Raw genomic sequence first — 19,006 nt, forward strand, 5'->3', positions numbered from 1 at the left:
ATAGAAATGTAGTGGAGTGAAAAGTACAATATTTGTCTTTCAAATGTAGTGAAGTTAAAGTCATAAGTTCCCAGAAAAAATAATACTCAAGTAAAGTACCGATACTCAAAAAGTGTACTTAAGTACAATACTTAAGTAAATGTACTTAGTTACTGTCCGCCTCTGCTTAAGATTAGTAGGCCTTAAGTACATCCTTATATGTAATTAAATAATTACTTCTATTGTCTTTGAAATATTGCTAAAGTGTTCTCACAAGCATTTATGGAAAACTAAAATATACTTTAATATCATTTATATTGAAATATGTACAGGTATGACATGTATTTAAATATATTTGTAATTACACATTTGTTGCAATTTAATACATTTAAAATACCTGATTTTCCACAAACAGAAAACAGTATGTACTTAAAATTTACCAGAAAGCAGTTCTGGTCATGGATGTCCAAGTTAAGTTACTAAAAAGCGTTTAAAACGAAACTCTGATGGCAAAATCAGTGACTATATAATCCTCAAAAGTGTTGATTGTAGAAATTCAATATCTTATAAACACACAATTTATTTTATATGTAAAATACTATATAAATAATACAAAAATAACAGGATAACTGCACTCTACCAAAATTGCACAGATAAGAGGACACATCACATAATACATACAATTACATAAATATATAAAATTGAATAAAAAGTTTGTGTGTGTGTGTGTGTTGTTCAAGTATACCCTATGTTATATCCAAATCCTTGTCCCCATAAAACATGGAAACCCAATGTGTGTGTGTGTGTGTGTGTGTGTGTTTGTTGCCCTCTTTTTTTTCTAATATTTTATATGTGGAAGCATGAATTTATGAATATGTGTGTCCCATAATAATACGAATTTATATAAAAGCAGGGCCATAATTTTTTTCCCGAGCCCTGTGAATTTAAGCAACAGCCCTGCAAACGAGAGCCAAATGTATCTAATAAAAAAGAATTGGTATAAGCCCAACATGCTCTTTTATGTAAAGACATCAAACTGAATGGCTCACGCACACACACAAAAAGGAAAGTGACAGTCATTTCAGGGATGTTCCTCACACTGTAAACATCTGCACATTTCATGTGTTCACAAGACCAGATGCTTTAGTGTGTATTAATTGTCGTGAGTCATAAATCTCACCTGCTATTTCGAACTCATCATTAAAACTTTAAGGGCGTTTAGAGCGCCCCCTTGACTCGCACACTTATTTATCTTTCAGGGGGAGTCTCGTACTGGCCCCTCGTACTGGCTCAACCTCATCCGAGGTGTTATTTATTTGGTTAGTTACGTCTGTTTAATCAAGACTAATGCCAGAGTTGAGGGGGCTGGCTGGCACAAGGAGAGTGATTCTAGTCAGCGCTGTGCCACCATCTGGGCAGAAGCGTATAAACCTGTCGTGGCCCTGCACTCCTCCAGATGTTTCTCACGCCCCCATACCCGCACCCCGGAGAAAGATGACACTGAGTGCTCTCGGACAAATGCTGCACAAGCGTTGATTTGCCAGCCACACAAATATGAACGATTTCACTTCCTCCTGACTTTGTATAGCAAACACCCTTGAGACCTTTTTGGGGTATTGCGAATTTTGAAGTCTTCAGAAAATCAAGAGGAGAGTGATTCTAGTCAGCGCTGTGCCACCATCTGGGCGGAAGCGTATAAACCTGTCGTGGCCCTGCACTCCTCCAGATGTTTCTCACGCCCCCATACCCGCACCCCAGAGAAAGATGACACTGAGTGCTCTCGGACAAATGCTGCACAAGCGTTGATTTGCCAGCCACACAAATATGAACGATTTCACTTCCTCCTGACTTTGTATAGCAAACACCCTTGAGACCTTTTTGGGGTATTGCGAATTTTGAAGTCTTCAGAAAATCAAAAATGACCCTGATTAAATCTTATGTGCCTAGTTTTGTGTCCATTATATGTTTTAATAGAAAAAAAATAAAATTTCACATCCAAACAGAGTAACTTTCTTTTTTGACAACGCCCTACTCCAAAAATACACTGTGCTCCATTCTAGTATGAAACACCCACTTCAGAATCCAATCAATTCCTTATAGATCAAATTACCATATGAAAATATTATATAAAATTACAAAAGAGTTGCAAAATCTAATTCATGTTGACTTTAAGAGGATTTTGTACTAACTTCCTCCATTAAGATTCATTCCAGCTGAATCCAGTTCTATTTCAAATGAAATTTAAATGAACCCCTTTAATTAGTCATTAGTAGTAGTAGGATTAGTGTTTTTTTTATTAACAAAAGAAAAGTAAAATAGTAAATTGGTATTTCTTGGTATGTACAACCAAATGCAAATAGTTTAACAGTTTTACTCATATATTTATTTATATATTTATTTATTTACTTGTATATAAAATTTTAGTTATGTAATTAAGTAGAATTTTACACATGTTGATTTTTTAATAAGATAAGTTTCCTTGGTTAAATTTGATCATTATTATTATTATTAATTGTTTTTATTAACAAAATCAAATAAAAAGTAAATTGATATTGCTTAATGTACAAGCAAATACATAGAACTTAATTTTATGTAATATATAAAATTAAATTTTATTTTAATGTAATTTTAAAAGTTGAATTTTACATACTGTATGTTGTTTTTTGTTGTAGTAATAATAATAATAATTTAGCTTGGTTAACTTAGTGAGACTGTCTCTTGTCCTTTGAGAAGGGTGTTTTGTCATCCTGTCACTCCTATAAGTGCCTCCGCCTGTCAGATGAAACCCATCTCTGAGATTTACACCCATGACTCCCCAAACACACGTTTACAACAAACCACTGTATTTCTGATAACAAAGAGCATTACAGTAAATGCAGGGTCCCTGGTTACTCTTTAAACTTTAGTCTTGTTTTTGTGTGAAGACTGAGACACTTTAGAGACACTCCTGTGGTGCCGTCAAGAGGTTTCATGGGAATTCTGAGGAATGTGTGTGTTTTTGTGACTGTGTATTCTCTGGTGTGTCATTTCAGACTCTGAACTGGACCCTTACACCAGTTATGAGTATAGAATTGGAGCCTGGGACAGCTTTGGCCGTGGGTTCAGTCCCTCCTCTTGTGTCACTACTAAAGAAGATGCACCTTGGGGTGTGTCTCCTCCTCACTGGAGCCATGTGGGTCTGCGTGATGACATCATCCAGCTTCAATTGTCAGCTCCAAACAAGCCCAATGGTAATTATCTCAGAAAGGTGGTACTTGACTTATATAACATCCCTCTATAGTAAAGTGAAGCCAATCCTTAATTTTTTTAAGAATATATGTTTGATTTACATTGTAGTGTAAATGACTGAACATCTTGGAAATTTCATGTCTTTATAGTTATGAACTTTTTGAATTAATAATAAATCCTACATAGTTTGATTTCTTTTCCCCTTCAAATCAGATCAAATCAGAGTACATCATTTTTTGTGGTTTCTTGCTCTCATGGTAATATTGTCATATGTTTATTCAGTAGAAGGTTTGGTTATGTAAATGATTAATCACGGAGTGAATCAGTTTGGGTAATCCACGCCTGAAGTCGTAACTCTCAGAAGATTTACTCACATGTCCCCCAACAAACTAGAAGACAGGCTTTTTCTTCAGGCTGTAATAATATGACAGAGTGGAACTAGCTGATTGTTTTATCATCTCTCCTCTGAAGACCTGCCTGTTATTAAGCGTAATCTGCATAGCTCGACAGAATAATTTATGAAGAACGAAATTCACATGCGCATAAACACTAAGTGAGAATAACAAGCTTCATTTTAGGGAACTTCTGTGCCACTTAATATGTAAAGAAACATGCTGATTACTCATTAGGACTTCACTCTGTGTGCTAATCAAACGGCTTGCCGCCCAATCTGTTGTGATTTTGAAAGAAAGTTAGTCCACCGGTTTCACTATTATACTGAGTGGAATAGGTGTTGAAGCTACTTTTTGACCCTGTGTGTTTTTTGTACTATGATAGGTGAGATAAGTCACTATGTGATCCTGCGTGATGGACAGGAGCGCTACCGTGGCACTGATCATAGCTTCACTGATGCAGGAGGAATCCGACCTCTTCAGGAGTATGTGTACCAGCTCAGAGCCTGTACTGCAGGATATCCAAGCCTCCATTAGGGCAAATAGCTCTGTAATTCTTTTTGGTGTGTGTGCAGGTTGTGGCAGTGACTGTCCAGGGGGAGCCAGAGGGAATCACTGCTCTGGTGGCGAGCGCGTTGGGGCCTGGGGCCCTGAGGATCAGCTGGGCGGTTCCAGCCAAACAGAACGGTATCATTTGGGAGTACCGCATCAATCAGAGCTGCGTTGGAGTCATCCACATGCATACAGAGGGGGAGATGGCTTACAATGTCACAGGTATCACCTATACAGTACCTTTCAAAATTTGGGGGTCAGTAAGATTTTTTTTTTGATGCAAGGATGCATTAAATGGGTCTAAAATGACTAGTTAAAATACTTTTGTTGTTACAAAAAAATCTAATAAATGCTGTTCTTTTGAACTTTCTATTCATCAATGAATCCTGAAAAAATGTCATTGCTTCCACAAAAGTTTAAAGCAGCACAACTGTTTTTAATATTATTATTAATAATAAATGTTTACTGATCACCAAATAGCATTTTAGAATGATTTCTGAAGGATCATGTGACACTGAAGACTGGAGTAATTGCTGCTGAAAATTCAGCTTCACCATCACAGTAATAAATTACATTTTAAAATATATTAAAATAGAAAACTGTTATTCTAAACTGTACTATTTTTACTGTATTTCTAATCAAATAAATCAGTCCTTGTAAGCATAAGAGTCTTCTTTGAAAAACATTTTTAAATCTTACAGATACAACATTTTTGAATGGTAGTGTAAATAATAAATTAAAAATATTTTTCATATACATTAATTCTTGCTATACATTTGAATGCTTTTTTATGATCTGTAGATGTAATTCTGTTATTTTTTTTATTTTATTTTTTTTTCATTTTACTTATTTTTCATTAGGGTTGTAAAAAAGTAAAGACTTTGGTACCAAGTCGGTACTGAAATTTAAAAAATGGGACGATACCAGCATTTCCCGCTAGAATTTAAGCGCTGCTGAGAGGATTCTTAAACACCGCTGATTGGCCATTGTGTTCACGCGCTCAACAGATATGTTGATAGCAACTGGTACCGAAGTCGGTACTTTTTGACAACCCTATTTGTGACCCTGGCCCACAAAACCAGTCTTAAAGGGTTAGTCCACCCAAAAATTTAAATTAGGCTGTGTTTCACTCACCCCCGAGGCATCCTAGGTGTATATGACTTTCTTCTTTCAGACGAATCCAGTCGGAGTTATATTAAAAATTGTCCTGGCTATTCCAAGCTCTATCATTGCAGTCAGCGGGTGTTGCAGCGCTTCAGTCCAAAAGAAGTGAAATAACAAGCGCCCATCCATAAAACAAAGTGTCTCACACGGCTCTGGGGGGTGAACAAAGGCCTCCTGTACGCAGGGGAGAGATCAAAACAAAGGTCACTAGTTAGAAGTACAAAATGAGGATTTGTAAAGAAGAATTTCAGAGGATTTCGATATACGCCAAGAGGAGACTGGTTTTTCTTTGCTAAAGTAAGGAAACTTTGCTTCCTTTGTTCCTGTTAACAAACGTTAGTTTTCACGAGACTCACCGGCGCATGCCCAACGCTGAACTCATACGTCATGCTCCCAAAACTGCTTCCGTGTACAACTGTTGGCGCAAGCTACATTAAAGTGATTATTACGTTTTGAATATGGCTATTTTTCTTACAAAAACGCATAGATTCGGTACAGGAGGCCTTTGTTCACCCCCCGGAGCCGTGACTGAGATACAACTATTTGAAAATCTGGAATCTGAGGGTGCAAAAAAATCAAAATATTGAGAAAATCGCCTTTAAAGTTGTCCAAATTAAGTCCTTAGCAATGCATATTACTAATCAGAAATTAAGTTTTGATATATTTACGGTAGGAAATTTACAAAATATCTTCATGGAACATGATCTTTACTTAATATTCTAATGATTTTTGGCATAAAATAAAAATCTAAAATTTTGAACCATACAATGCATTTTTGGCTATTGCTACAAATGTACCCCAGCGACTTAAGACTGGTTTTGTGGTCCAGGGTCACATTTTTCATATTTTAATGATTTGTTTTAGAACCAGAATATAAATAATTTAAACATTTCATGTGGCGAATTATAAATATCCCTAGATTTTGTGTCCCAGATGTCTGTTTTCTTAGATTCATTGTTATATCTAATTTCTTATGCTACAGTCCACAGAACCCAAAATGTGAATTTATGTAGCATTAAGTAATAGTGGAGTATGTTTTGAACTGTAAAATGTATCAACATTGAAGTAAAACTTATACCTACAGTATAGACTATTAAGCAGCAGCACTCAGTGTTATGTTGAACTTCAACATAAGGAGGTATTGAAAGTAATGAATGCAAGAGAGAAATAAAGAGGAAAGTCAGAGAGCAAGTGATGAATCAGTTTAGCAGCAGAGAGCAGCCGCCCCTACACGCTGCCCCATGCTGGCCCTGACGGCAGCAGCGGCGAGAGTAAGAGAGTGAGGATCTGCCGTGTCTCCTCCATGTGCCCTGCCTTTATTTATGCATGCTGTTTCTGGAAGCAATCTAATGACTGAATTTACACCTGATTCCCGCAATGAGCAGCCAGCCTGCCCATCACTCCTGAGGCCTCCGCTGATTTGTGGGGCTTCTTTTATCTGCCTGGGAGAGGAGCAGTGTTCCTGGCCCTGAGCCATCCGTCACCACCGCAAGGGTACGCACACGGCGCACTCCCACTTTCAGTGCCGCCCGACTCGGCGCAGCCCAGCACATGGCAATGGACAGCTGCACAACAGCCAGCACACACAGAGAGAGGGATTTAGATTAAGTGCTCACAAATATCGTTCCAAAGAAGATTTACATTTTTCTCTGAGCAGTATCTATTTGATCAGTTTTTTCTTTATTAGAAGTTATTTTTAGTTTTATTATTAACATTATAATATTATTATAATAATCATCATCATCTTGATGATCAAATGTTTTTTTTATTTTACATTTTTGTACACAATGTTTTAGCATAGACACTAATTATAATGTCTGCAATAATAATGTAATGTTTAGAGGTTTTAAAGGCTTTAAAACCATCAAAACTCATCAAATATTTGTACAAGCATTAATGCGGATTATTATTATAATTAATATGTAATATAATTAAATTCAGGTAAAATGTGTAATCAGTTGGAAGCATTATTATTATTATTATTATTATTATTATTATTATTATTCTAACACTTTATTTTAAGGTGTCCTTGTTACACGTTACATGTACTATTATAATAACAATACATTTTGCATAATTACATGCAAGTAACCATAAGCCAAACCCTAATCCTAACCCTAACCATGTAGTACAGTAAGTACATGTAGTTAATTAATATTATTCTGTACTTAAATGTATAATTACACTGTAACAAGGACACCTTAAAATAAAGTGTAACCATTATTATTGTTTTTATGAACCAAATATTGACATATGCAATAATGCAGTTTATGACTATAATTAGTATATAATGAAATTAAATTCAGAAAATTCAGGTAAAATTTCTTTAAAAGAAGAAGAATAATTCAATTTTATTTTTCATTTTATTTTGTACACACTGTCTTTGTTTTGCACACAAATACGCGGGCACTTCTTATAATGTCTGCAATAATGTAACGTTTGGAGGCTTTTCTCAGCAAATATTGATGTGCAACTGCTGTTAGTATAATAATTTATTGTAATCAGTGGATAATCAGTTGGTGGCAATAATAGCATTGGTAGTAATAATAATAACAAATATAATAATAATATTTATGTATTTATTAATTTATAGATTAATTAGTCTTAGTAGAATATGTCTTGTTTCCTTTGAATCATCATTTTGAACAGGATTCTGTTCAGATAGCACATTTCTGGTGTAAGTGTCTGTCTCTACGGACCATATGAAAAGCGTAATTCATGCAGAGAGAAAAAGAGAGAATGTCTCTCGCTCCAGCCTGTCGACACTATCACTGACATGATTATCAAACCTGAGTCTGGCACATCGTTTTGAGGAGCATCTGATCTCTTTCCAGTCAGGATTAATCTGAATATTAAATAAATAAATAGTGTCGACAGGCTGGAGCGAGAGACATTCTCTCTTTTTCTCTCTGCATGAATCGCATGCAGGGAGCCGCTCCTCAGAGAGGTACTGTAGCTGACTCTGGGAATGCTAACATCCCATAACATCCCACACTTCCTGTGTTTGAGCTCACGAACATCCAGGAGGAAAAAAATCAGGCTCATTTAATTTAATATATTGTACTTTTTTTTTTTTTAGAGAATTCTGATCATGTGTAGTTTAAATGCCTCGTAGGCAGAGTCTTACTGAAAGCAAACGATGTTTAAACAGCAGGTTTCCTGTGCTGCTGTTCTTTGTGAGGAATCTCCTGCCGCATAGTTCTTGCTTTTCCTCTCCGAACACAAGCTCAGACCTCCCTGCCTTCAGCAGCACTCAGCCACTGGCTGTCTGTCTGCGCACTCCAGAGGGGCCGCTGGGAAGCACCACGTCTTTGTAAATAAGTTTGAAATCAGCAGGGACCTTCAAATGGCTGGAGCTCCTTTGCAACTCGCTGTCGACCGAAGATATTTCAGCAAGCAGCGGCCGTAAGGGGCTTTCGGAGTTCTCTCTCTCCTCTGAAGGCCCTGAAGTTGGCAGCGGAGGAACGCACCAAACCGATCAGCAAAGTCCTGGATCCTGGGGTGAGCGGGGAGGGAGGGGATCTGATGGCAGATTTGGCTGGCTGGCAGTGTAGCGTGTTTAAGACTTGGCTGGGGGTGATGGCAGGCGTAGGCGGACTCGCTGGCTGGGATGTGAGGTGGCGGCGATGCCGTTCAAATGCTGGCAGGGGCTGCAAATGCCTTTGCTCGGGGTTTCCTTTGTGGAGAGCCTCTAAAGCTGCGTTGAGACTTTCATGTCCCTCTGCGCAGAGCTGGTAAATCCTACCAGTGTTTTGTGGCGTGCGCCGACTCGACCGGCCTGAGCGTCTGTGTTTCAGCGCCGACTGCTGCTGGGAAGCACCTCTGTGCTCCTTAAAACCCCCAAACTTCCTGCCCTCCCTCACTTGACATGATTAAACACGCACACACACACACACCAAAGCACCCAAGCCTCCTACTTGCTTTCACTGTGGCAACAAAGCCGCTACTTTAAACACCACATTAGAGTCACTGGATTAGAGATTTCGCTTTTTTCTATGTGGTACCTATGAAAGAACTCATACTAAAACTTTAATTTCGAAGCAAGTTGCATTGCGATCATTACATATGCGAGTTTACATCTGCCCATATTGTCAAAGACTGAAACTGACTGAAGTTGTGTGTGATGCATGGAATTGAAAGAGATCACGTTCAAACATTTCTTTGCTGCCCTTTGTAGCTACAGGAGCTGTGCGCACTGTGAGAGCCGGTCCTTTCATATGACATCACTCCTAGTGACAAAGACAGTTCCTGTCCCCTTTGTTATTGTAATGAATGGAGACCAAATAAATGAAAGGCATCAATAATTAAAGCATTATTAGTTTTAACTGTGACTTGTGAGCGAGAAAAAGGTTTAAAGCTTTAAATGTTTTTTTTTTTGTTTTTTTTAAATAACTAAAAACAAATAGTGTTTGGAATGTTGTCCTAAGCTCATGGATTTAATATATTTTAGATTATTTAGATGGTATAATTAAGATTATAGATTACTCCGCATATACCCTAAATAGGGCAGAAAAAACTTATTTTTATATATATGATGAAAAATTGCAGCATGGCATGTGCTTTAAGTAATTGCATAAAACATTTATTAAATATTTAATTTATCAACAAAAAAAAAGAATTGTATTTTCATTTAAATGTGTCAATTATTTGTCCAAATATGAGAGAATTATACATGCCTGTGAGATAAAACTCTTAATATTGTGTAGTCACTTCATCATTGCAAATTAGCTTCTGTTAAATTAACTATCAAATCCCCAAAGAATCTAAAATATGTATAGCTTTTCATTAACTGATGTGAATTATTGCTCTCAATTATCTAAATTATGTTGCAAGCCATGCGTTTAATTGGACATTTGTAAATGAATTAATAATTTATTAATATACAGTACTAGCATTTATATTTCTATTTCCCACTAGAGTGCAGTGAATCTTAATAAATTGTAATGCTAGAGAATTGTAACATAATTTACACAATTAAAACCAGAAAGACTTCATGTCATAATAAGCAACAATCTCAAAGTCACTGGTTAGTTTTTAACCAGCACCAGCATCATCCCGAGTTCCCTTTACCTGGCTTATCTGTCTCCCGTGTGCAGCTGCTTTATCAGGGTTCACAGTGGTCTGTCTGCCCATGTCCTGATAGAAGAGAAGAACCTCTGCCTCCTAAATTATGCGTGAGCGGGAGGAAACTGATCCTATAAAAGGCATCAGGGGTAGTCTCCTAGCTTGGCCGACACGTGGAGCCCACAGATCGCTTCATAATCCCCTCCAGACAGAAAAAAAACATTAAGTAATTGTAGACAGGAAGTGGGCACTTAATTATTTAGAGGTTTTATCAATGTGGCAGGTAAAGTGAGTAAGCATTGCAGGCCTTTTCTCATCAGGTCGCCACGTTCAGGGATTGCACCTATCATCTTCTCATATTCTCTAATGCAAACAGTAAATGGCAGCTTGTCAATAAAATACCTTTTTATATCGTTTATTACCTCACACTTCCTCACGGTGCTGTACAGAGCAATTTGGATGACAGTTACGGCATTGTTTCACTTTGTGTTAGCCATGTGCTACAAATGGGCCGCTGTGTGCTTATAGGTGTTAGAGCTAAAATGATTGATTTTTTTTTTAAACTCCTGTTTATTTATATATTTATTTATTTGCCGTTTTGATTAAAGGTGCATGTGTCTTTAATAGGCTAAGAGTGCCCCCTTCAGTTTCTATGAGAATTCAAAATCTTACTGAGGGTGATGTTGTTAAAGGATTTTTGTATTTATTTTATTATTGTTGTTTAAGTTTTATTGGAATAATATGCATGCATATTAATAATTACGAATTCCTGCTTATGATTAGACAGCATATTCTTCCATCAAATGCAAATTTGAGTCCATGAAAATAGTATTGTCATGTAAAAAATGGAAAATAAAATATTTCTAATTATTTAATTTCGCCTTTCCTACCTATAATAATAATAATAGTAATAGTAATAATAATAACAAATTGGAATATTAATGCTTTTACTAATGTTACTTCTAAATCTAACCTCCATAAGATGAATTCTTAAGATTTTTTTCTGAATAATGTAATCTTCCTGTTAGTTTCCCAAGTAGATTGATCTTTGAATTAGGTTGGATTTACGCCATGCAAATGCCGTCATCCCGCCTGAACACCTAATGCTATAATGACTTACCCCTCAACACTATAATAACCTAGCCCTTCTAGAATACACACCTGGACATGTTTTGCATGGCGATGTGTGAAGTGAAGCTTTAAAGGCAGTATTCAGCGGCTGTCCCCTGTGTTTAGTATGCTCAACAGAATTCTTTACTTAACCCAAACACAGCTCAACGTTCTGAAAACATTGATCTGTGTTTGGGTTAAATGAGAGAGGCCGTCAGCCATACTAAACAGGTGCATGCGTTCCTCCAGATGTGGAGGCAGTGCTCCACCACGGACACAGGCACGGCTTTACGGGGTGCGCAGAGTTCAGGATTAGAGTGAGATTTAAAGTGCTTCAGGATTAGAACCAGATTTAGAGTTCTGACTGCTGAAGCTGTATCTTTGTCACAGGTGCTGTGTTAGACACCATATTACTCACACTTTATATTTATTTATTTATTTGTTTGTTTAAATAATTTAAACTTAATAATTCTATTTTAATTAATTTGAAGTTTATAAATAACAATTTATTTGTATTTATTTTCATATATATAATATACTGTTTTTTAATTAAGCAAAAAAAAATTTTGATTCTGTTATTTATAAATTTAGCTGTCCAAGAATAATCATTCCAGAATATTCGTTGTTGTCATGTGAAGTATATTAATAAGAGCTGTTATACGTTTAAATTAGCTGAATTACTAGTTTTAAGAGTATTTGATAGATTTTTTAATATGAACTATATGTGTGAAAATTTATAAATTTATACATTTATAAAAAAAATTATAAATATAAATTAAATAATTCTAAGTATTAAATATATTACATTATATTCACATTTAGTATTATTTAATGTCTTGACCAGGTCTCTCTGTAAGAAGAGATTGTAATATCTCAGTGGAATTTTCCTGGTTAAATAAAGGAAATAATAATAATAATATTTTATTTCATAATAAATTCATTAGCACCTATGGATATGTAATTGAGGAGGTGATTGTTCCGTGTGGTGTTTAGAGGCAATATGTCTGTCGACTGTTTTTGCAGGTCTGGAGCCTCATACCAACTACAGCTTCATTGTTGTTGCATGCACTGCAGCTGGTTGCGGAGCAAGTCAGCCATCTATGGGCCACACGCTGGAAGATGCACCAGCAGGTTAATGCACAGGCACATGCACACACTCACTTTAACATATCTCACAGTAAAAACATTGCAGAACCTTAAAAATTTGATTTTCAATGCATAGTCACAGTTACATACAGTCGTGGTCAGAATTATTGGCACCCTTGGTAAATATGATCAAAGAAGGCTGTGAAAATAAATCTGCATTGTTAATCATTTTGATCTTTTATTAAAAAAATTCACATAAATCTAACCTTTCATTGGAGAATAAGAATTTAAAATGGGGGGAAATATCATTATGACATAAATGTTTTTCTCTAATACACATTGGACACAATTAACGGCACCCTTTTATTCAATGCTTTTTGAAACCTCCATTTGGCATAATAACAGCTCTGAGTTTTCTCCTATAATTCCTGATGAGGTTAGAGAGCACCTGACAAGTTTTCCCTCCTATTTATATTCCTGTGAAACAGGAAGCCATGGCTGGATAATTTCATGTTCATAATCACCCTGGTATGCTCAAAATTGTAAATATGAATGGGAATATACTTCACAGACATTTTAGGAGAATTTCTAGGGGTGCCAATAATTGTGTCCAACGTGTATTTGAGAAAAACATTTATTTCATAATGAGATTTTCCCCCATTTTCAATTGTTTTAGTTCAATGAAAGGTTAGATATTTGTGATTTTTTTTTAATAAAAGATCAAAATGATTAACAATGCAGATTTATTTTCACAGCCGCCTTTGATCATATTTACCAAGGGTGCCAATAATTCTGACCACTACTGTATACATACATACATACATACATATATATGCAATCTTTTCACAGTAAGCCTTCTCAACAGCTCTGTTTCAGAGTTTTTTGTAAGCCTATTCTATATGTATACAATTATGATAAATTATTCTGGCCTTCTGTCAACACTTGTCTTATCCTATCATCTTTATTTTCTCTCTCTAGATGTGTGGGCAGTGCCCAGGCATATCCAGGTGAACTCCTCAGCAGTGGAGCTTCACTGGAGCCAGCCGCTCAAACCCAACGGCCTGCTCTCTCAGTATCGGCTGCTGTGTGACGGAGTGGTCGTCTTCAGCGGTGACGGAGGAAAAATGAGTCACACAGACACTGGCCTTCAGCCCAACACCAAGTTCTATCTGTCAGCCATCTTTAACAAGCCATTAGCACTTGATTATTGATGACATCTAATCCTATGTGTGTCTTAAAGAATCCTGGGACTCTACAATAACAGAGCTCTTCAGTAACAGAGCAGCTCTGATACCAAATCATTAGAAGTTTTTAAGAGGAGTGAGCAGGGAGGCTAGCTAATGAGCAGCAGTGTTGGCTTAGAAAGTTGCATTGATCGCGTTCCTCTTGTGACTCAGGGTAGTACAGCAACAAAACTTTTCTGCTGTTTATGGACAGTGAGACTAAGATAGTTATAGGATTTTTTTTTCTAACATACATTTATAAATAATTAAATATTATTACATGATTGCATTTTTTTATCTTTTATATAATAATATTGCATAGTGTTTAAAAAATGTAAAATGTCTCTCTTTCTCTATATATATATATATATTTATATTTTGTATCTATTCAATAAATTATATATATTATATAGTAATTATAACATTGTAATATAAGAAAATATAATTATTTGATTGAAATATTTGAAATATTTGTACATTTGTATATTAACGTTAAATTAAATAATTCAATTAAAAGATTTAATTAAATAGGGCATTGTAATTAAAGTATTTGAATAGTAATATATAAATACTTTTTGAGAGATTTTTTTAATATTTTAACTCATTTTTGTATTAGTATTTTGTATTATATTAGTAGTCAGTTTTGTAGACAAATTTTGATTTTAAATTAATGTTTTTTTTATGGGCTGAATTTTTAAAAAATCTGCTTAATGTTCTACTTTAGTAAATATGAGAAAATAATTTTCTCGATGTAGAAATTTCACTGTTTTGTCACTGCCTCGTTATTCATGAATATATTCGGTCTTAGCATCTGTGAAATCTGTTGGTTGGCTGAATTCAAAAAATGCACACAGGGACGCTGTGTGTGCAAAAATAATTGGTTAGTTTGTGCAATATGTTGTGTAAATATTTGCAATGGTTCAGTCTCATAAGCTGCTTAAGACAGGATAAATCTGTTTGTTTCATTATTTTACAATCAGTGATTTGTAGATTGTTCACTGCATTCTCTCACGTGTGTGTATATATATATGGAGATAGAGAGTGTGTGTGTGTGTGTGTGTGTGTGTGTTTAAACCTTTTAAAACATGCAAATCTATATCTTCCACACTGATTTGAACTGTCAAAAGCATGTGTCTTCTGATTGGACGGTTTAGACAGGTCATTTGGTCACCTGACCTCCCTCTCATTGTCCCTTCGCTGCTTTTGTTTATAGTGTAGTTTCAAACGGAGTCGGGGATAGCCATGACGTTTAATTTGCCGTAATTCCAGATGACCTGCCAAAAGGCATTCCCTTCTCCCATGCTCTTCCCTTTCCCTTTCTTCCTCCAATTTAGCCCTGTAAGGAGCGTTACAGTGGCAGACGAGCGGTTCATTATCCGGAGAGGCTATAGGCTGATGTGGGAATCAGTTAAGCAGGGGGCTGGGGGGTGTTCTGCCAGCACTCCTGCTCATCGATTATTTATGACAATGTTGATTAGCTGTCACTTACCTCACCATCGTAGAAAGTCTCTCTGACGAGAGAAATATTAACTTTTCTCCCTCTGGGGAAACAGGTTAGCTGCTCGCCACGTCCTTTGATGTGCCACATCGTGTTTATTTGACTTAAAGTATGCAACATACACAATGGCCTTGTTGGTATGCACAGCTGTTCTCTGGTGAGACTCTTCACGTGTTCTCTGATTAATATCGCTAATGCTTTTATTACACATGATGAGCACGGTTTATAATAACTGATGTGACTATTTTAAAGGGATAGTGCTGGAACAATAGTTAATGTGGAGGTATTAATGGCTGGCTGTGGAGTTTATGGCAAATTAAAAGCCTTTAATGTTGAACATGACCCACATACATTGCTAATGCACACCTTTGCACTGACACCCATCTCTGTTTAAAAGGCAAATCTATCTTGTGAAGTCATGTATGTCTTAAAAGAGCCTTCTGCAGAGTGTTTTTATAACCCACATCAGGCGTTAATACATGCGCGTACACACACACACACACACACACATCCCTTTCTATTCATATGCATGTCCATTCAGAGAATCTGTCACGCCTGTCACAGATCACAGTGGAGGGGCTGATCAGCATTGCATTAACAATGTCATCTGTTAAATAGTAACACACCATATTGATCCAGCGGGGACTTTTCCAATGAATCAAGTGTAATGTAAAAGCTGAATTACAATAAGGCTTAGTCATATGAGCATTTTCTTTTCTCCATTTATATCAGAACTAAAATTTTATATTTCATGGGGGTTAATAACTGACTAGTTGAAAGATTTTACATGTATTTATTTGTTTGTTTGTTTTTTATTCTGGTGAAACCTTCTTTGAAAAGACATGTTTTTTTATTTTGTTTAAAATACTGCCAGTTTATTTTGTGATAATGACCATCTGTCTTTACAGTTACTAATTTGTGGTCTCATTCGTTAAATTTAGGCAAACTTTTGCATGCAGAAAAGGTCCCCTGTCTATTGTCAATAGTGTAGTGATGTATGAAACACCAGTCACACAGAAATTACTTTTAGTTTTTCGTTTGACAATGCGGTGAACAGTGTTTTATATTATTATTGATATACTATTATAGTTTTTACAGTTTTTTTTTATTATAGTTTGTTGTTAATCTTTAATTCGATTTTATTTATATATTTTCTGATTTCATTTTAATATGTTTTGGACTTTTTATAAGATTTTTTCAATATTTCTATATAGTTTAAGTTTTTTTCAGTTTTAGTTTATCTAGTTTTAGTTATTTTAGTACTTCAGCTTTAAATGAAAATGTCAAATGTTGCTTTGGCAAGTAACAGTAATAAAATAAGTTGATTTCTTTGTTTTGTTTTTTGTTTTGTTTTGTTTTGTTTTGTTTTATTTCAGAAAATGTTTATTTTAATTCAAATAATGATTTTTTTTTTTAATGGTTTTAGTTTTAGTTTTTGTTAATGATAACTTGGCGGTGAATCCACGTAACTTGAACCTGTAGCGAATTCTGTGCAGGGAAATCTTACGCCCCCATAACATTTTGCCCATAAAATTTCACTGGATAATGGTAAATATGATGGTTTAGGAAACCATAAATGAACAGATTTAGAAACAAGCCACCAAGTCAGGGTTTTTTTTAATGATGAAATATTGCGAAATTATTATTATTTGATACTACGATTTCAACCTGGTTAAATTACAGTGTATTTTGTATTTTTTAATTAAATATTTTTGTGGGTTTTTTTCATGGTAAGGTCTGCTGTAACTGCTACAAATTTGTCAAAAATTGCTCTATATGACATCATTCTGAACTAGCAATGCGAGTGATTATTTTTAGCTTGCATTCATGATTTTAAAGAACAACTGGTTTGTTACGCCGACATTCACGCCTCAATTCTGAGGACTCTGATGAAAGACGCACATCCTCAAACAAAGCTGCGCTTGCTATGAAAGACACGGCTTAATGGCAGAATCAATGCACCCGCCTCTCTCGCAGACAATGAATAATTAAACACAGCGTCGACTCCCACCTGAAATGGAGAATTGCTGAAACAGAGGCAAATTTAACTTCTGTGACAGAAGACTTTTAAGCTAATCGCATAATTTAGTTTCGCAGTTGACTTATTTATCTCCTATCCATCTTTGCTTCACAGATATGTGTACGAGTTGGAGGCCAGCACCAGCGACGGAAGCAGTCTCAGTGATAGATACGTCATTTAGACCCCCGTCTCCTCCCCGGAAAGGATTCCTCCTCTGTATAATGTCAGCCTCCACGGCCCTCGCTCCGTCTTTGTTGCCTGGTCACCCCCAGGTAATGTTTACAACCTAATGCACTATGCAGCCTCTCTATTTAGCACTCACGCAAGGCTGATTTATCCCTGCTCGGGCCTGCGAGAGTGACGGCACATGGGCAGGGATTTACGAGTGGCGTTGTGTGTAATTTACCAGGGGCCCAACATGGTCGTGGTGTACATGTATCAGTGCGGGCCGGACATAGATGGGTCCCACCAATCAATTAACATTCAAACCTAAGTGACAGCTTTTCCTACCTCTAGTGTGATTTAGGGGAGAGTTGTTTGAGATGCGCTCGCCCTTCACCTGCGTGTGTTCTGCCATCACTGTCCAATCGTGTCCCATTCATTCTCTCCTTCTTCGCTGTTGCTGTGGAGTTGAGGTGAAGTTCACATCAATATTAACTTAATGCCTTTTTTTTTCACACTATGAAACAATGGCAACTTATTTCATTTTAATGATTGTGTTTGTTCAGATGCTGTTCAGACAAATTACTTATTTGGTATACAGTAATATTGTAATACTAATTACAGTTATTGTTCAAAATATTATAAATGAGTTTTCTAGTGCTTGTAATGCTAGTTTTATTGGTAACACTTTACTTATAATGCATTATAAAAGTAGTTTTAATTAGTGCTGTCAAACGATTAATCGCATCCAAAATAAAAGTTTTGGTTTACATAATATATGTGTGTGTTCTGTGTATATTTATTATGTATATATAAATACCCACACATACAGTATATATTTTGAAAATATTTACATGTATTTACAGTATATATTACAGTACACACACATATATTATGTAAACAAAAACTTTTATTTTGGATGCGATTAACGAATACAATCGTTTGACAGCAATAGTTTTAATGCATTAATTATGCCTTGTAATGCACCTTATAATGCATTGAATAATTTTAACCACAGTTAATACATTATTACACTTATCAATTCATTGTTACACTATGCATTTTAAATTCAGTTATAATTATTTACAACAAGATATAATGTATAATAAAATGCACATTATGAATAATTGTATTGCATTATACTCTTTAATAACCCTTTATAATGTATTATACATAAAGGCTTTTGTATGCATGAAATTTTTTATAAAATTAGAGTTCATAGTGTCATAGTGAGTAGTAACTAGCAACATGTGTTATTAAGACCATTCATTATCCCAATTAGGTTATTAAGATGTGAAACACAAAGATAGTGAACAGAAAATAACTTTTTTTTAAATTTTGCTATCATTTTTCTGGGGAGTCCTTCTTAGTGAGGCCATGCTGTGGTTCACTCAGTCATCCAGAGTGTGTTGTCATTGCTGTGGTCCTGCATGATCTTCTCATCATGTCTGTTGCAGACTGCAGCCCAACGGACTCCACTGATCAATCAATCACTCTGTTTACACTCGGAGACTGCAGCGCTAGTCTC

The 19,006-nt window shown here is 35.8% G+C and overlaps 1 pseudogene; it reads left to right on the plus strand.

The window, feature by feature from the left end:
- The window catches only part of LOC107719499 (usherin-like), a 236,590-nt pseudogene that overhangs the window by 177,383 nt on the left and 40,201 nt on the right, over positions 1 to 19,006 (plus strand).

The sequence above is a fragment of the Sinocyclocheilus rhinocerous genome, unplaced genomic scaffold (genome assembly GCF_001515625.1).
Source record: "Sinocyclocheilus rhinocerous isolate Xijiao unplaced genomic scaffold, SAMN03320098_v1.1 scaffold1234, whole genome shotgun sequence".
In the NCBI taxonomy this organism is placed as follows: domain Eukaryota; kingdom Metazoa; phylum Chordata; class Actinopteri; order Cypriniformes; family Cyprinidae; genus Sinocyclocheilus; species Sinocyclocheilus rhinocerous.